This window comes from Furipterus horrens, unplaced genomic scaffold (genome assembly GCF_987537825.1).
Source record: "Furipterus horrens unplaced genomic scaffold, mFurHor1.1.pri manual_scaffold_1, whole genome shotgun sequence".
Taxonomy (NCBI): domain Eukaryota; kingdom Metazoa; phylum Chordata; class Mammalia; order Chiroptera; family Furipteridae; genus Furipterus; species Furipterus horrens.
The window spans coordinates 50783221-50790402 of record NW_028327171.1 but is presented as its reverse complement, the minus strand read 5'-3'; the positions used below and the strand labels follow the sequence as shown (position 1 = coordinate 50790402).

The window sequence follows — 7182 nt, the reverse complement described above, 5'->3', positions numbered from 1 at the left end:
TTCTGTTCTTGTTTATTTCTGACCTCATTTCCTTCCCCTCTCCAAGTACTATATCACTTTCACCAAGCCTTCTGGAACTCACGCTCAGTCTTCAGAATTTCTGATATTCTCTAGCACTTCTCTGTGAGTTAACTTCTCTTCTTACTCTAATGAAAGCTGATTTGCCCCTGAAGACACTTTCTCCTCTATTCTTCTAAGTCATGGCCATTTTATTTCAATAGCCCTTGCAAAACCAGCCTGGAAGAAAAATAAGTGTCCTCCTTACCCTTTGTTGCTGCTTCTGGACCATTGTCCTTCCTTCCTTTATAAAATCCCCCAGCTTTAAATTTCATGTACACCACCCATATTGCCTCCGGAACACAATCATATACCAACCCCTGATCTCTCCCTCTCATTTTGTAATTTTGACACTTGGCTCATTGTCACTCCCTTAATAGTATTGCCTTACTTCTTGATGACTAAAGTAAAAAAAAAAAAAATTCTCATCAAGTATATTTCCAATATTTTAACCACTCAATTTCTTGATGACTTCTCCTCCAGTTGTCTTATCTTCAGTCTACCTCCCTTCCTCACTGCCATTGTCTTATTTTTAATGTCGTCGTCGTCGTCGGCAGCCGTCCGTCTCGAGAGACGATGGTGTAGCTTCTTAAGAGTCCATCTGCACCGCCGAGAATGGCTGTGCAGTCCGACTCGGGAGTGACATCGTAGTATCTGTCTCCTCCCGTGTTGAATCGACATCTTGCGATGACGCTGAAGCTACAGAGCCTGGGCAGGGTAATATGGAGGGTCTGCTGTTGCCCATGCAGCAGACCCCCCCTCTCTTCGCAGCTGAAGGGTCCAAGGGAAAGACGGAGTCGATACAGCTTGGCTTCAGGTGCGCCGCAGGAGTTGCCGGTGTTGACTACAACGTCAAACCGCCTTAGGGACTCCGGCTCCGGATTTTCTGTTGGGGTTTACTCCCTTAGCCTTTCCCCTGAAGAGGTATGCCGCAAGGCAGCGGAGGTTTTTTGGAGTCAGAGTTTTCCTTCTCTGATGTACCCTGACTGGAAGATCGAACCAGCGACACTTAGCTCGCAGGCCGACGCTCAATCCACTGAGCTAAACCAGCCAGGGCAATATTTTTAATGTGATGAGACTGAATAAGTTCAATTTCTTCATCTCAGTTTTAAGCACTCACTCTCTGTCTGTCATCTCCTATCTTTCTAGCCCACTTGACCTAGTACCCTTATTCAACAATCCTTTTACCTTACCAGAATCTCCAGTCTATTAAGCCTCACATCATCACTTCACTCCTTATGTGACTTACATGTTAAAGTCAGTCAACACAATCATATCTCTGCAGGCATTCTTTATCCCCACCCTAGTTAAACCCATCTGTCTACCTACTTATCTCCTTCATACAAGTAGCCAAATGTGACAGAGAAAACCATACAACCATGCTGATTGATCTCATCACAATTTCATGACCACCATTCTCAACTAGACTCTTATTTCTCCCCAGAAAGAATACTGCTTTTCCCAGGACCACTTACTTTCTTCCTAGATGATTTCTTTCAACACCCAACACCACTTTCCCCATTGTCATCTAGACTGATTGTTGTCTTGATTATTTTTTCATTTAGAAAGCAATAGAAGAGAAACAGAAAACATAGTCCTCAAATTCCTGGCTCACCTACCAGCTTTACTCCTGTTGGTCTGGAGTCAGTGCTATTTAAGGAAAACTTGCCACCTAGGAACTGGATTTAATTCACATAAGGTAATTGTTCCAGCAATTTTCTTCTTCTATCCTGCATCTTTATTTTTTTCCTCTCTACCTATCTATTTGTTCACATTCAGCTAAATATGGATGATGAAAAGAACGCAAGTATGCTAAGTTAAAAAAAAACACCACCACCTGAATATTTATTCTTCTCTCTTCATCAAAACAGCTACCCATTTTTCCAGTTGCTTGGGACAAAACTATGAATTTACCCTTATCTCTTCCCATACTGTTATATCTATCATCTAATATGTCAAAAAAATCTTCTTATCTCAACTTTTGAAAATGCATAGTGTGCAACTCCTTCTTACCACTCGTTGGCTAATGTTCTGATTCACATGCCCATCACCTCTCACTTAGTTTACTGCAGTAGCCTCTCACCTGCATTTTTGTTCCCTTATAGTTTATTCTTCACAAAACAGGCAAAGTGTCCTAAAAATATAAATAATATGTCATTCCTCTGCTCAGAACCCTTCAACAGATTCCAGACCTGGTTATCTTCTTTGTGCTCCCTAGATCCTCTCTGTCTTTATCTACCCTATTTTATGCCCTAAAGGTTGAACTTTCTGGATTGCATCTATAAGATTCCTTGATCTCTGAATTTTGGTTGAATTTAGCAATAAGAGCATTAGTCAGAGATTGGTGGGCAGAAGGAGAATGAGGCCTAGGTGGGCCTCCTGCTTCTATATGGTCAACAAGCATTGGGTGTTTCTTTACTGAAATCTGCAGCTGCTGTCCAGCAGCCAGCTCCATACAGATACTCTTGGTGTCTTATAAACACTCCTTCCACTTGCCACTTCAGGCGCAGTGTAGTAATGCTCCTGTTTCTCATACCGGGTACTATACTAATTTTAGTTTTCTTGAACACTGTGTACACATTTGTAACTAGAAAATTTGTTAAACTATACTTAAAATTCTCAGTATATGTATGCCACCTATTTCCTGCTGGGACTATGGACAATACATTTCCCATTTCATTTAGAATAAGCAGAAGAGTCCTCACAATAGCCTACAAGGACACACATCATTTTCACCTTACCCAGTACCTCTAACTTAATTTCCTATTCATCCACATGCTCCTTGTACCGTAGGGCCTTCATACTTTGTTATTAAGTATGTTCACTCTTTCACCATCTTGTTGAGGTCTTTACTCAAAAGCCATATTCTCCTTCAGGCTTTCTATGAACACTGGTTAAAATTGTAAGTCCTCTCTCAACTCTCCTTATGCCATGTCTCCTCTTTAGCTAAATATGTAGAACTTATCACCATATAACATGTTCTATATTTTACTTATTTATTTAATGTATTTTATGTCTCCTGCCATTAGAAGTAAGCTGAGGAAAGAAATGAAATTAGTTTGTTTGGCTTACTGATGTGTTTTGAGTTTTATAATAGTGCTGGGCACAGAGTAGATGATCAATCAATATTGTTGAATGAGTAAATGAATGAAAGAACAGGAGAAATATTATGAGAGATTTAATAGGAAAGAACGTATTTTTTGCTGGCATTATCAAAAAAATTATATTTTAATTAAATATTGACAATGGACATGCGAGACAAATAGAATGGTTTTTCCAGACAATAGCAAGGTCACACCAATGGAAGAGTAATCAAGAAACAGCAAGTTTTTGAGTTGAATTGGAATGTTGAGTGCATACACAGAAGCAGAAAAAAGTAAGTTGCTAAGATTAGGGTCAGACCAGAAAATAGAGTGTCCCAAATTCAGAGTAAAACAAGTCAAAACAAATTTTATCTTGTAGAATGTGAGAAGCCACAGAGTCTCTGAAAAGGGATGATTTTAGTGATGGTGTACACAAGCATTTGGAGAGAGGAGAATGGAATCACTGAGGAAAACACAAAAGCTGTTATAAAACGTAGTTAGTCCTGAACCACGAGCAGTGGTGATAGCATGGAGAGGGCTGTAAGGCATGTAAGAGTTTTATTGACCCATAGAGGGAAACATATATATCATGCAGTGCATTTGAAAGAAATTATCTCTTTTCTCTCTGTCTCCCTTTCTTTTTTAAATTTCCATTTATTTTTGGCTCATGGGGCAAACTCATTTTTTCAATAGGAAAAAAGAAGCAAGTTCAACATAAAACAGAAACCTAAAGGGTAGGATAGGAAAAAACCAACAACAGGGGAAAAGAAGCAATAGCAAAAGAGTAGATGAGACGTTGCCAAAAGAAAGAGGGTGCCCTGTCCCCTCGCCTACAGGGAATGACTCCAACATTTAGGTCACGGTACATACCTTTTCATACACATACAGAACTGATATTCTTTTTGGGGGGTGTAAGAAAACTTGGAGATGGGGAGGGTCTTTCTGGAGGCTTAGGAACCACACCTGGTCACCCTGTTCTCCCTTTACCTCCTTCTTTATCCAGAGAAAAAAGCATTACAATGAGAGAGGCAGATAAAGTAGAAAAGGGAAGGATCCCACTTGACAGAGTGACGTAGACCCCTGCAAAAGAAACAGCTTAGGACAGAGCTTGGAGAGAGACTGACAACTGAGATAATACTGTTAACACCTCTCCTGAAGTTGAGGGAGTAACAGAAAATACCTGCAAACAAGGACTTTAACAGCTGGAATCCCATTCTTCAGACTGCTCTCAAATGGCAAAACCACACCTGTTCTTTGTTGGGACTTCTACCTGCTAGATTTAGCATGGTTCCCTTTCCCCTTGGTTACCACATGGGCTTTGGATGGTATTTTTAGCATAGTTCTAAATGGAATCTGGATAGACCCCATCATCTTGGGGAATTATCTTGAAAACAGAGAGGAAATATTAATAGAATAGATGGGAGGAATGGGCACTAGAAGAGAATACCCATAATGGCAGAAACAAAGATTTCCCAGAATGGAAACAGATGAGTCATTCAGCAAACAAAAAATATTTATTGAGCACCTATTATGTGTCAGGCACTGTTCTAGAACACCCCTAAAAGTAAAAAGGAGAGTCAGAAGATGCAAATTCTGAGGGAAATAAAAAGGGCAGTTGAGGCAGAAGGCAGAGGGAACTGAGAAGCCTGGGTGACCAAACTGGCCTTAGGCCTCCTCTTTGGCCTTCTCACCAGAATCCTCCTCCTCTTCTGCAGTAGCATCCTGGTACTCAGAGACAAGGTCATTCATGTTATTCTCAGCCTCAGTGGACAATATCTCATCCATGCCTTCACCCATGTACCAGTGCAGGAAGGTCTTCTGGCAGAATGTGGCAGTAAACTGCTTTGAGATACACTTGAACAGCTTCTGAATGGCCATGCTATTGCCAATGATGGTGACTGTCATTTTCAGGCCACTGGGCAGGATGTCACAGACACCTGTCTTGACATTGTTGGAGATCAGTTCCACACAGTAGCTGCTGTCCTCACTTTGCACATTGATCATCTGCTTTTCTACCTCCTTAATGAACATCTGTCCTTGGAAGACAACAGCTAGAGTGAAGTCCTGGCCATGGCAGGGATAGTAGGCAACCGTCATGTTCTTGGCATCAAATACAAGCTGCGTGAGTTCGGGTACAGTGAGGGCCAGAGATTGCTGGCTTCCACAGCTGATTAGAGGGTGAAAGCCAGGCATGAAGAAGTGGAGGTGTGGGAAGGGCACCATGTTGACTGCCAGCTTGCAGAGAACAGCATTCAGTTGGCCAGGGAAGTGGAGGCAGGTAGTGACATCACTTATGGTGGCTAAGATAAGGTAGTTCACATCCTCATAGGTTTGCATGATCAGCTTGTAGGTGTAGAAGCAGATATTGTGAAGAGTCTTGTTATCAATGCAGTAGGTCTCCTCAATATTTTCTACCAAGTAATGGACAGAGAGGGTGGCATTTTAGGGCTCAACCACAGTGTCAGAAACTTTGGGTGAAGGTACTACACTAAAGGTGTTCATGATGTGACAAAATACTCTGTGAATCTTGCTGATGAGCACAAGCTCATGCCAGAGGCTGTGTCCCTGTCCAGCGAACGGGTCACCTGGAAGCCCTGCAGGCAGTCACAGCTCTCAGCCTCCTTATGCAACACATCCAGTACTAAATCAACCAGCTTGGCCCCCTCTGTCTAGTGCCCCTTGGCCCAACCATTGCTTGCCCCAGACTGACCAAAAACAAGGTTGTTCGGTCTGAAAATCTGGCCGAAAGGACCTGAGTGAACAGACTCTAGGGTCCCAGGTTCTAGATCCACCAAGATAGCATGAGGAACATATTTTCCATCTGTGGCTTCATTGTAATAAATACATGGAGATGCAATCCAGCTGCAGGTTGCTGTCCCGGTGGTAGGTGCCAGCGGGGTGGATGTAATGTTCATCATTAATCACCTCCCAGAATTTGGAACCAATCTGGTACACACACTGGCTGGCCTGGATGTGCACGATTTCCCTCATGGTTCAAATTAAAATTGTTTGTTTGCCTCAAAGTTAATAGGGACAAGAACATATGTAACTTTTTTTTTTTTTTTCTCTGCTGCTACTGGTAGAATGGGATGTGTTCTGGAGGCTGGAGCAGCAGTATCCAAACAAGGTGTCAGGAAGTTTCTGCGAGGGAGAAAGGAGAGAACTTGGCTTGGGAGAGAAGGAGGGCCAGGTGGGTGGGTGTGTGTGGGCCAGACAGGAGGCGGCAGAAGGGCCCAAGCCAGGCTCTGAGACCCAAAATAACTACTCTCTCAATTACCAACTGACCGTGAATCAATACAGTATTGTATTTTACTTTTCCAACATCATTTGTATTTTAAAAAAATAAAGAGGTGTTTTTATTTTCCTGCTTGAATTCATTAGCCAGAAATACTGGATGGTGCATTATAGGTAGAGAATGTTTATCACCCTGTGTCCTGTCATTTTGAGTTTACTTAATAGCAAGCTCACAGACAGAACATCTGTCCATGAGTATGATGCTTATTCCAGCATCAGCTGTTATTGCAGATAGAGCAAAGCAGGGATGGGAGTCCTTAATGTGAGGGTGGTGACCAAGCCAGCCATGGCACAGCTGGAGCTCTTTTCACCCCTACTTAGTCAGGGATCGTCTGTCCTCAAGCAACGCCAAGGGCTAAATTTAGTGGATCTGTATGTGGTGCTGGGAGCCCCAACATTCAATATTGGAATTCATTTTATATAGTGTTGAACAAAAGTTTAAAATGATACTTCAAAAACTATTGCATCTGTAATGGATGGGGGATGGAAGAAAGAGGTAAGGCTCTATTACTTTGTCCATAGCAACAGTGGTCATGATAATTAATTTATTTAAGGAAACATTAATGAAAAATCTGTTATGTGCTAGCCATAGTATTTAAGTGCTCAAATTAGAAATTCAGGGAAGGGGGAGAGGGAGGGAGATGGTATAGGAATTAAGAAACATCGTAGGAGGGAATGGAATAGACAGAGAGAGGTTGAGAAGAACTATATGCACAACCAATGGACATGGACTAATGGGGGGGACAAA

At 42.0% G+C, this 7182-nt stretch overlaps 1 pseudogene; it reads right to left on the bottom strand.

Annotated features, from left to right (window-relative positions):
* Positions 1-4697: 4697 nt before the first annotated feature.
* LOC150021086 (tubulin beta chain pseudogene) lies at positions 4698-6131 on the bottom strand (annotated as a pseudogene).
* Positions 6132-7182: the final 1051 nt, after the last annotated feature.